Source organism: Gossypium hirsutum, chromosome A02 (genome assembly GCF_007990345.1).
Source record: "Gossypium hirsutum isolate 1008001.06 chromosome A02, Gossypium_hirsutum_v2.1, whole genome shotgun sequence".
Lineage (NCBI taxonomy): Eukaryota > Viridiplantae > Streptophyta > Magnoliopsida > Malvales > Malvaceae > Gossypium > Gossypium hirsutum.
This window is the reverse complement of record NC_053425.1, coordinates 88,095,710-88,107,620: the sequence shown is the minus strand read 5'-3', so window position 1 is coordinate 88,107,620 and position 11,911 is coordinate 88,095,710. Positions and strand designations below refer to the sequence as shown.

General features: G+C 32.7%; 1 long non-coding RNA gene across 1 annotated transcript; it reads right to left on the bottom strand.

Moving 5' to 3' along the window:
- Positions 1 to 6,042: 6,042 nt before the first annotated feature.
- On the bottom strand, positions 6,043 to 11,524 carry LOC121213602 (uncharacterized). Its single transcript, XR_005908976.1, has 3 exons — positions 11,238 to 11,524; positions 9,976 to 10,014; positions 6,043 to 6,094 (listed from the first exon to the last, which is right to left on the bottom strand). It is a non-coding gene; the product is annotated as an uncharacterized lncRNA (long non-coding RNA).
- Positions 11,525 to 11,911: the final 387 nt, after the last annotated feature.

Genomic DNA, 11,911 nt, shown 5'->3' with positions numbered 1-11,911 from the left:
TATACCTGCAGCGTGAAGAGATGCATCAATAAATTCCCATTGAACCTAGTCATAAGCATTTTCTAGATCAATTTCAATAGCCATCCAATTTTTGTTTTTCTTCTTTCTGTTTATAGAATGAATTACCTCTTGAGCTATAAGAACATTATCTATGATATTCCTTCCTACTACGACACCAGCTTGTCATGTGCAATTATCCTTGGAAAAACTACTTTAAATCAGTTGGCTATAAGTTTCATCGCCAGTTTATAAAAACTTATAGGCCAGAATTGAGAAAATCTTTCAGGGTTGTGAACCTTAGGAATAATAATGATTAAATTATTGTTCAAATTTGAATCAATATCTTTCCTAAAAAAAAACCATCTTGACCTAATTACAACTAGTGCTACAAGTATGATCCCATCGATTCTAAAAGAATAAAGCGTGAAAACCATCACTACCCAACGCTTTTAATGGAGACACCTCATAGTGACCTTCCTGCTCAAGATTTGAATATCATCAGATCTCAGATTAGGAAAAGGAACTAGAAGGAAGCCTTTGTATAGGGCTTGGCAACTCACCATATAACTTCTAAAAAAAACAAAACTCCCAGATTGAAAAGTCTCCTCATTGAATATGTAACGCCTTGGACCCGGTCTGATTTATCGGATCTGTAACACCCCTCACTCGTATTCAACGCTGAAATAGGGTATGAAGCATTATCGAACTTAAAAAACAATTAAACATTCACTTTGCATACATTTTCACATTTCATGCAATCATCATTCAATCTCAACCAAAATGTCCCTAATACGAGCCTACGAGGCCCTAAACATGCTTTAAGAGTGGTTCGAGACTAAGCCAATTACTTTGGAAACTTTTAGAACAGTTTGAATTTTTTTTTAAAAATAGGGGACATACGCCCGTGTGGCCCGACTATGTGTCTCACACGGCCAAAGACACGCCTGTGTCACAAGCCGTGTAGACATTCGAAATAAGAGCACATGGCCGTGTCCCAACCCGTGTCCAATGCCGTGTAACTCTCTTACTTGGGTCACATGACCAATACATGCCCTTTTGGCTAGCCCGTGCGCCCTAAAAATAGCCATACATTTCTGTGTGCTAGGCCATGCCAATCCTATAGGGTATACTGACTTATGCCATACGGCCAAGTCACACGCCCGTATATGAAGCCGTACAGAGCATTCTGACTTGGTTTCTAATTCAACACTAGGGGACACACGACTGTATACATGACCGTGTATCGCACACGGCTAAGACACACACCCATGTCTCTGCCCGTGTGGACAAAAATAGGCTATTTACCAAGCTACACCAACATCAAATTCAAAGACACCAATACATAGCATATATGAACATTTAATCCAGCCATTTCAAACATAACTCATGCACATTCTATACTCCCAATCTGCATACACACAAATCACAAAACATGGCATACCATTTATACCAGATTCACATTTATAATTCAACTATTTATACACTTCTAAACATACATTATAATGCATCAAAATTACAAGCATATAACTACTCTAATATCAACCAGTTAACCTCCACAATTTTCATAATTCACAAGTATCATATATCCATTCATGAACTCATAATACAAACTGTATATGCACATATATATACATAACCCAAACTAACCAAATTAAGCCAATTCTCATGGCTATATGTACAAACTAAAACATAGATACTCGGGAGTCTTGCACCCTAGGCGCCAATATCATGGCTCGAAGCCAAATCAATGAAGATCACACCCAAAGTGCTAATATCATGGCCCGAAGCTAAATCAATGAAGATCCTAATGACATTTCCTTCGTATCCTCATTTATTCCTAAGGTTCGAACGAGATTTCTAATGCCTAATCATCTTCGAATCATTTTCAAATATGTCTGTAGTCTCATATTCACAGTTTATGCAATATCAAAACAATTAAAATATATTCACAATGAAACTTATTACATACAAACTTACCTTGGATGTAACAATGGCTAAACTAGTCGATTAGTCGAGAACTTTGTTTTTCCCTTGATCTAGATCTGAGTTTCAATTTTCTTGATCTATATGTAATCAAAATCAACTTATTTAATCATTTCTTTATTCAATTTAGTCCAAAATTCACTTTAAGCATTTTTACATAATTGCCCCTAATGTTTCACAACTTTTACAATTTAGGCCTTATTTCATAAAAGCACAAATTCATGCAATTTAATACTAACCCATGCTAGCCGAATTTATCTAGTACTCAAATCACCCCATATTTTCATTTATTTCACATTTTAACCACAAATTTTTCATATTTCACAATTTAATCCCTATTTTGCATTTTCATTAAAAATCACTTAACCAAACTTGTATAACTATCATCAAACATTCATAATCTATCATTAAACATCAAAATAATCATGTATTCATCAATGGAAACATTCAAAATCTTTAATAGTTTTGCAAAATAGTCCCTGGGCTAGCTAGACCTAGTTGCAACGATCACAAAAAATAGAAATCATTAAAAACTGGGTCAAAATTAACTTACATGCACTAGGTACTATGGCCGAATGCTTCAGAGTGTAACTATGGAGTTTCTTCTTCTTATTTTTGGTGGAATATAGTATGAAGAAGATGATAGTTTAGTTTAGGTTATTTTAGTTTAATTTATTTAATGAATTACAATTTTAACCTTTTTAATTAAACATACAAATTACATAATATATGCCCAAAAATGTCTACCCATCATTATAATGGTCTAATTACAACATAAGGACCTCCACTTTAGTATTCCATAGCTTTTAAATACCTTTAGCTATTAGAATATCACTTTTGTACTTTACGTGATTTAGTCATTGTCATCAAATTAACTAAGCAAACAATAAAATTTCTAAAAGAAACCTTCACACAATCATTCTATCATGCTATAAACATAAAATAATAATAAAATAATTATTTCAACTTCGGATTTGTGGTCCCGAAACCACTATTTTGATTTGACGAAAAATGGGTTGTTACAGGATCTGGATCTCAAGTGTTACCACATTAATACAAACATAAATCTAAACTATTATTGCAGACCACAATTATTTACAAATTTGTTTGATCACATAAACAACAATAACATATACAAAAATAAGTAAAGTAATTTAATTAAAAAATTTATTATCTACTATCATAAGTTATTACATTTATCCTAAGGATAGACTTTTATGTAATACTATTGGTTTTTAATATGCCACTGAGCTTGCTCTATATGCATAATAACTCGATACGCCACTCTATTGGTGCAGTCCTAGCATCATCCCTTCTGGCATAGAGTCACATCAATAATCTTGAAACAAAAATAAGTTCACTAGAACTTAGTGAGATAAATACCCCATTTTCCTTAGTTGATGCTTGAATAATGTAGTTAATGATCCATTATAACAATATTTTTTTATGGACACTTGATCATACCTTTGGCTAGTACTTTCCAGTCTCAAACCTTTACATACAAGTTAACTACCTTGCCTTGATCTATACCCATTCACATTTCTCAAATATTAACTTCAAAGCTCCACTTATATCCTTCAATCTTAACATTCATATATTTGTGCCAATTCTATTTCGAAGATCAATGCAACCAGAATATCATTTCATACTCGTATTTAACCCAAAATCATCGTACAATCACAATTCACAACGAGTACATACACAATTGGCACATACCTTCTTTGAACAATCAGATTCGAACATTTGTTCAAGATAAATTCCAATACTAACCCATTACTTCTCTATATCTTTTCAATTCATCATCTTCAGTTGAATCTTAACTTTATATAATACTTACCATGAAACTGATAGACGTTTTACACCATATTGACATTTCTAAGTATTTTTAAAGAATCATATAGAACACGCCCCAGAACTCTTTACAGAACACCCCACAAGAGCATTACAATCATAATACGCCACAAAAGTTATTCTTTCAGAGTTTTCCACAAGGCTATTCTTTCAGAGTTTTCCACAAAGGCTATTTCTTAGCTGTCATGTTTAAGATATGGATTTACCTAAACTCACATTCAGTGAGGTTTGCCCATCATCATTCTGGGACACGTAGAGAATGCCATGGGTAATCACCATTCATTAATTCATTTTGAGAGGGTGTCATGGTCATGGACTTTTCCTTTAGAGATTCATATCAGAGTTCGTGTTTTCTGTCTCGATAGCTACATCAGATACCACCACGATGACCAGAATCTAACCCACTTCATAGACTTAGATCCACTTTACAGACTCTTTATACACTGACACAATATAAGCCCAACACTTTAATTCCCTAACTTACACCCTAAATGTAACACCCCTAACCCGTATCCGTCACCGGAACAGGGTACGAGGTATTAACAAATCATAGTACATACTATTTAATAAAACTTAGACAAAAATATGGCGTGCAATTAGATCATGAATCATTATAACATATGTCTTTAACAATAGTAGCCAATTTCAAAGGCTTCGTACAAAATAATCGGTCAGATACTATAATTAATATTTTAAACCTAGAAAATTATGACACATAACAAAATAACTAAGTCTACTGTACATGCCATAATTCAAAATGTTCAGTTCAAATACCCAAAAGTATTGATAGTGTAGGCAGATCTTCAACGATCCTTGACTCCTGTGCAAGTTGGACGACACTATAAGACAAAAGAGAGAAAAGAAAGTAAGCTTATAGCTTAGTAAGCAAGTATATAAATAATGAATAAAGAATTTAATATGTTTACACAATAACTCAAGTGTATCTACTTTTTAGTTTTACTATTTACTCCACTTTGGTCAAGCTGTCTCTCCTGCGTCATATTCACTAAATAAATCATAACTCGAGTTACAAAACTCGAAATTCAAATCCGTAAAATTTTCCTGAAACTAGAATCATATTACTTCTTACTAAAATTTTTCTAGAATTTTTGGTCTAGCCAATTAGTACATTTTATTAGTTAACGTTTCCCCTGTTATACAGCTCGACTGATCTGACCTCTGTCCACTACGAATTGAATTTCTCCCAGTACACAATTCAAATATCCATGAAATCTGTTTCATTTAAAACTAGACTCAATAATGAATCTATACATATAAACTATATTTCTTAATTTTTTTTTTTACAATTTTTACTAATTTTTCAAAGTTAGAACAGGGGATCACATAGTCATTCTGAGCGAGTCACACACAAATATAAATATCTCAAAATATAGAGTTCCTTTACTTGATATGTTTCTTTTACATGGGAATAGACTCATTAAGCTTTAATTTCATATCTCATTCAGCCTCTAATTAAATTCCTACTATTTTTGGTGATTTTTCAAATTCACGTCACTGTGACTGTCTAAAACAGTATTATTGCTAATTCACTCTTTCACACTTTCTTTGTATTAACCTCATTTTAACATGCATATCACAATTCATTTTCACCACATTTCATACATCACAAGTATAGGTCCATGATTACAATGTCATCTTAAAACCATCCCGTTGAACAATTCGGATCAATCCTCGATACTTGATGGTTTCAGCACACAACCCCACCATCATATTTCATATAATTCAGCTCTCTTGTACACATGGTGAACACTTAGTACCACCCATGTGACCTAGCCAATTTATCTCATAGCTCTCTTGTCTACATGGTGTCTGTCACTTGGAATCACACATGCGACCTAGCTACATTTATCTCTCCCGTAGCTCTCTTGTCTACATGGGATACATCCCGTATCACACATGTGACCTAGCTACTACATAGTATCTCGTAGCTCTCTTGTTCACATGATGTGCACTCAGCACCATACATGTGACCTAGCTACACTCCATCTATATTATTCAATCTTTCCGAATGTTCAACCGGGATTTTTCTCTCTATTACTTATTTCCATTCTTCCAATAGTCGATTTATGCTTCAAAATCAGCTAAAATATATATAATAGGCTGAAATATAAAATTGTAAATGAAGTTAATGTATTATTTACATACAAACTTACCTCGGTGCAAAATATGGAAATTTTGCAATTTAGTCTAAAACCTTTTCCTTCCCCCTGTTCGAGGTCGATTCCACGCCTTTCTTGATCTATAACAACACATTTAGCTCATTTAATACTCATACTATTTATTTCAATCCAAAAATCATATTATGGAAAAATTACATTTTTGCCCCCTAACTTTTACAAAATTATGATTTTGACCCTAGGATCAGAAATTTAATTTCAGCCCTTATTCTTATGTTTTATGACATGATGATCATTATTCTCTTCTATGACAACATCAAATTCTCACTCTAACATGCACTTATGAGCATTAGGTATTTTTACCAATTATACCGTTTTGCTCGTTTTCGCTAAAAATCGCTTAGAAAAGATCGTTCTCCTAACCTCAAACATTCATATTCTACCATAAAACATCAAAATACATGCATGTCATTCATGGGTAAATTTTTAAACATAAACCCTAACTCGAAATAATGGTAGAAATAGGTAAACCGAGATACAAGGATTTCAAAAATGTAAAGAACATTAAAAACGGGGCTTGAATGCACTTACTATTGAGATTGAAAGCTTGAAACAAACCCTAGCTATGGAGAACATGCAAGTTTTGGCCAAGCTAAATGAAGATGAACACATTTTTGTGTTATTTTTCATTTTATTTCATTTATTATGCAAATAACCAAAATGCGCTTACTACTAAACTTTCTAAGAATTCCATCAATGTCCAAATTTTTGTCCATATAAAGTATAATGGTCTAATTGCCATTTAAGGACCTCTACTTAAAACCCCCATTTCAATCAAGTACTTTATGAACAAGAACACACATATTTTTCACCTATTTCAATTTAGTCCTAAACGTCAAATTAAACACCCAATCGATAAAATTTCGCAACGAAATTTTCACAGGATTATGCAATCATAATATAAACACTAAAACTTAATCAAAATAATTTTTTTTCAACCTCGGATTCATGGTTTCGAAACCATGTTCTGTTTTGGCCCTAAATCGGGCTGTTACACTAAAGAACACACATCTCATAGCGTACATTCCAGACAAACATATACAATTATACTTCAACCTCATAGTACTCATACACTACTAATCACATACTTGAACTCATATAATTTCATACAAAACATACATACTATCCTCAGCAAACATTCATACACTCTTCGATTTTCTTTAGAAATCATTCATGTAGTCACATACATATAATTTTCATATTATAATTTTCATGGTTTCGAGTTTATAGTTTGATCAACTTTGCCTAAAGATATAATTTGGTATAAATAGAATACATGTATGAGTTAGCATAAGAATTCAGTTGATTCTCACCTACTGTAGTTCAAAGCTCCAGATCCAGATATCCATCATGAATCCAGCAACAACCACTACTTAGAAACATAATTTCACCATTAATACTCTTGTACATACAATTTATTTATCATTTCAATAGCTAACAATCCTATGAAGAAACCTTATCCTTACAGTCTTGTTGTTCAATTAACTAATGTAGATTTACCCATTAAGTACTTAACATGTAGAGCTGAAAAACTTACCTTGATGAGAAGTAACTAATAATCATAAAAGAATCATGGTCTCTTGATCATCGTTGTAAGATACATTCAAACTTAAGGAATGTTTCAGTAAATACCACTTAAGGAAGAGGAAGAAGAAAGAAGAACCCCCTAAAAACTCATCTCTCATATAGATATAACTTAACTTACATAGTGGAATATAACAAGTTTCAAGTGTTTCAGAACTTGCCTTCTTAATTGGCTTATAGTTTCTAAGAGAATTATTAATAAATAACTTGAAATTGCAATTATCCAGCTTGGCTATCTTGTTGATTTCTGACCAAGTTACTTAAAATCTAACTAGCAAAGTATTCCAGACACATCAGGCGTACTATACCTTTGGCGAATACTCATTCCATACTTACCCCTTAATCTCTTAACACAGACTTCGCATTAATATAGCAGAATATCATGAAGTCAAGTTTTTACTTTTTTAAGTAGCGGATTGTATACGCCCACACGTATACGCCAAAACAATCATTTGGGCAGTTAATAATACACCAGACCAACTACTTACAGCTTTACGCCAAAACCTTTGACTCTTCAGATTTGGGGTGTTACAGAATACCCATTCTCCATTCAATTCTTAGAGCAGTGTTCCTATTATATTTCCTCTTTTGAAGTGTATGCCAATAAAATAATTTGGTATTCTAGTCACCCAAGAAAATCCAATCACGCCTTACTTTTTGTCTCAAGAGAAGTTCCTCATGATAAAGAACACTCTCAAAGTCCTATCATATCTCTATTTCTAGTTGGCCCAAGAAATCAGAATCTAATCGCTCTATAGCTTTCTTTAACGAATACCAATGTGCCCATATATTGACCTCTCCTAATTTTTAATACTGAAAGTAAATTGAGAAAGGGAGGCAATCATGTCCCTATTATAGTTCTAATTAACTTTAACAAACTCTGAGAAATTTGGATGTTCAACCCATCTAGCTAAAAATCTAAATGATTTTCCCTTAGGCAAATTAGCCTTAGGTCTTATAAGGAGTAAAGACCTATGATTAGACTTGATTCGCGAGAGATGGGCCACCAAACTATGAGGAAACGCTGTAAGCAACATCTTATTACCAATAGCCATGTTAAGTAATTCCTTGACCCACATCTATGCCATGTAAAAGAGGGACCACGAAAACCCAAATCATTAAGATAAGTTGAATCCAAAAAATCACAAAAAAAGAACACCTATTTCCAGGATGTCGTCCACCTATCTTTTCAAAAGAAGAAAAAATAACGTTAAAATCTCTGAGTTCCATACAGGAAACAGAAAAATTAGGAATTACATACTTTAAATCCTTCAAAGAATCTTTCTTCTTTGTCAGTCTGGACTCTCACAAACAAAGGTGATAAAAATAGGATGAAACATAGGGTTAGCAAAGACCCAAGCCAAGATAAATTGAGGATGATTCTGAGCAATCTCAACTTGTACTGAATCATTCTAATAAACCCAAATACCTCCGAAAAAACTAATTGCCTCTACACAATGTAAGAATTGAAAAACCAAATTAGCAATGATCAAGTCTGTTTTACTTCAACTAACTATAGTTCCTAATAAACTCAAAAAATCTGACTTGTAATCTTGGTTATAGTCATGAAAAATGCAAGGGAACTTACTACTCGGACGCCCTTGACAATTCCAAGAAAAATTTGATAAATTTATAAAATTAGAAGGAATAAGGTAGAAAGAATACCTATACTTCTTAGGGTTATCTAGTTCTTTCTGGATATCTCAATAGTATACAGAGCATTTGTACCAAAACTGATCTCAAGTTGGTATTAATCATATAACCCCCTAAACTTGCACTAGACATTTTGGCCAAATCTCGAAGGTCACATTGGCCATGATGGTGGCGTAGAAAATCATTTAGCTACTTTCACTCGTCAATCGTCATTATTTAAAATCTTCATTTTGATTTGCCTAAGAAAAGCCAAGTAGTGTTTATAAATTTTCTTTTGGAAAGAAATTATCAAAATCGATTATTTTTAGAAAAGCTCAAGTTTCAAATGTTTACAAAAAAACATCATATTTCAAAAGAAATGTCGCATCAAAAAATAACTAAATTTCACTTATCAATTAGAAATCATAACTTTGACATGTTTTGTAAAATCTCAAATAAATGAGTAGATAGAGTTGAGTTCAAAAAAAAATGAAGTCTTGAGCTTGAAATAAAAATCATTGAGTTAAGTTTGTCACTAGGTTGAAAATTCTAGTTTTTCTTGCCATATCTATAAACCGTCTTAAAATTTAATTTTAAAAAAATCATGCAAAATGTCAAAAATTCAAAAATAGTGTCCCATGCAACAGCCCACAGAAAATAAATAGATTCTCCCAAAATACCAAAACATATAATTTATCAATTTATTCAAATAGATATTTGAGAGCACCTTTGTAAGTTGAACCCATGTCTTGACCTTGATTATTATCTGAAAAATCAAAATTTAAAGGGGTGAGATTTTAAAGCCTAGTATGGGTCTATTTTTATAGCAATATAATAGATCACATATACATAAATATATAATCACAGAATCACATTTATCAGTAAGCATAGTGATGATGTCGATGCACCACTTTTTCAAAACTAGTGCAGATTTTTAGAAAACAATTCCTACCCATTTCGTTACATACCATAAAGAGTTCCCCAGAACTTGTCTATCTAATAACACACCAATAATGTGGACAAGCCACCAGTTAATGCAGTCAATCTTCCAGATACAAATATTGTGGTCAAGCCACTAGATAATGCAGATATATTGCTAGATAATATGGTTAAACCACCAGAATTATGAAGATTATTAAACTGTCAGAATCTTCTTCCGTACAATCATATCCCAACCCTATGCATCTGATATGGCATACAAAACATAATTTCAATAGGCATGCTTTACATGTGATATAAAATCAATATAGTGGCATACTTAACATACAAACTAGAATTAATATAGTGCCATGCTTAACATGCGAACTATAATAAGTAATAATGGAATGCTTAACATGCAAATTAGAATATCAACAGAAACAGTGGCATGATTAGTTTTCATACATATCCAATAATACCATAAGCCACAATACATGAGTATTAGGAAATCATATAACATCACATTTAATAGAAAATTGCACAAACACATACTTCATTATCATAGATCCAAAAGTTTAGAATCACTTAATTAGGGTCCTCCTTTTTAACAGATTTTTAGTCCATTTGAATACATAATGTATCCCGATGGTATCAACTCCTTATCCAAATCTAATGGAGGCGATCGATCCTTGAATCCTTAGTTTTTAAAAAACTTTTGTATAGTATTAAAATAATGTTATTTTGATGAATATCTCTCATTTAAGTGATTAAGTAAAATACTTATTTAATCGGTTGCCTAAAACACATGCCTCCAAAATATGGAGTATAAATCCAAGATTTATGAATATCACTTAGCGAATGCATAATAAAACTTAATCGAGAATAAAAGTAGAGTTAATCATGATCAGAGGATCTTCAATACTTGCACAATGTCTAGAGTAATGAGCCTCAATGATTCCTACGACGATTCGTTTAGAGATGAGGGTCCTTTACAAACAAGTAAAATTAAGATGAAGAATTAGAAAGGTTTTCAATAAATCATTTCAAAAAATTAAAATATAATGTTCGTACATATGGAAAAACAATTACGAGATAGAGAAGGAGAAGAGGATGAAAAACGAAGAAAAAAAGTGAAGGATGATGGCGACGCAGGTGCGGTGATGAAAATGGTAGTGTGGTGGTGAAATAGTGGTTCAGTTTGCTACAAATGGTGAGGGGGTGGAAGAAATATGAAGAAAATGGGTGATTTAGGTGGTAAAATGTAAGAAAAATGAGAGAAAGGGGAGAAGCAAGGAGAAAGGGCAGAAAAAAAAGAGGATAAGAGTAAAATAAACAAAAAAAATTAAAAGTGTTTTACGTGTCTAGGTGCATTGGATGGTTAAGGTATGGTAAGGGAGGTAAAATGGCATATTGATGGGTTAATGGCATGGAAAAGGGATCATGGAAGTGAAAAAGGGCTATTGAGGGAAATTTGACCATGTAAACAAGGGAAGAATCTTCCCAAGCATGGCAACAATTGGTTGGACGGTAAGGGGGTTGACCAACCCCTTTTTAAATGCCAAGAATTCTAAAAAATAATGTGAGTAAAGGGAATTGAATCTAGGGTCTCTAGGAATTTAATTAGGCACTTAACCACTTGACTACTCACTAGCTTATTTATGAATTGACAAATTAATAAATAAAATATAGGGTGTGACAACTCTACCCCCTTAAAATAAATATCGTCCTTGAAATTTACCTGGTTT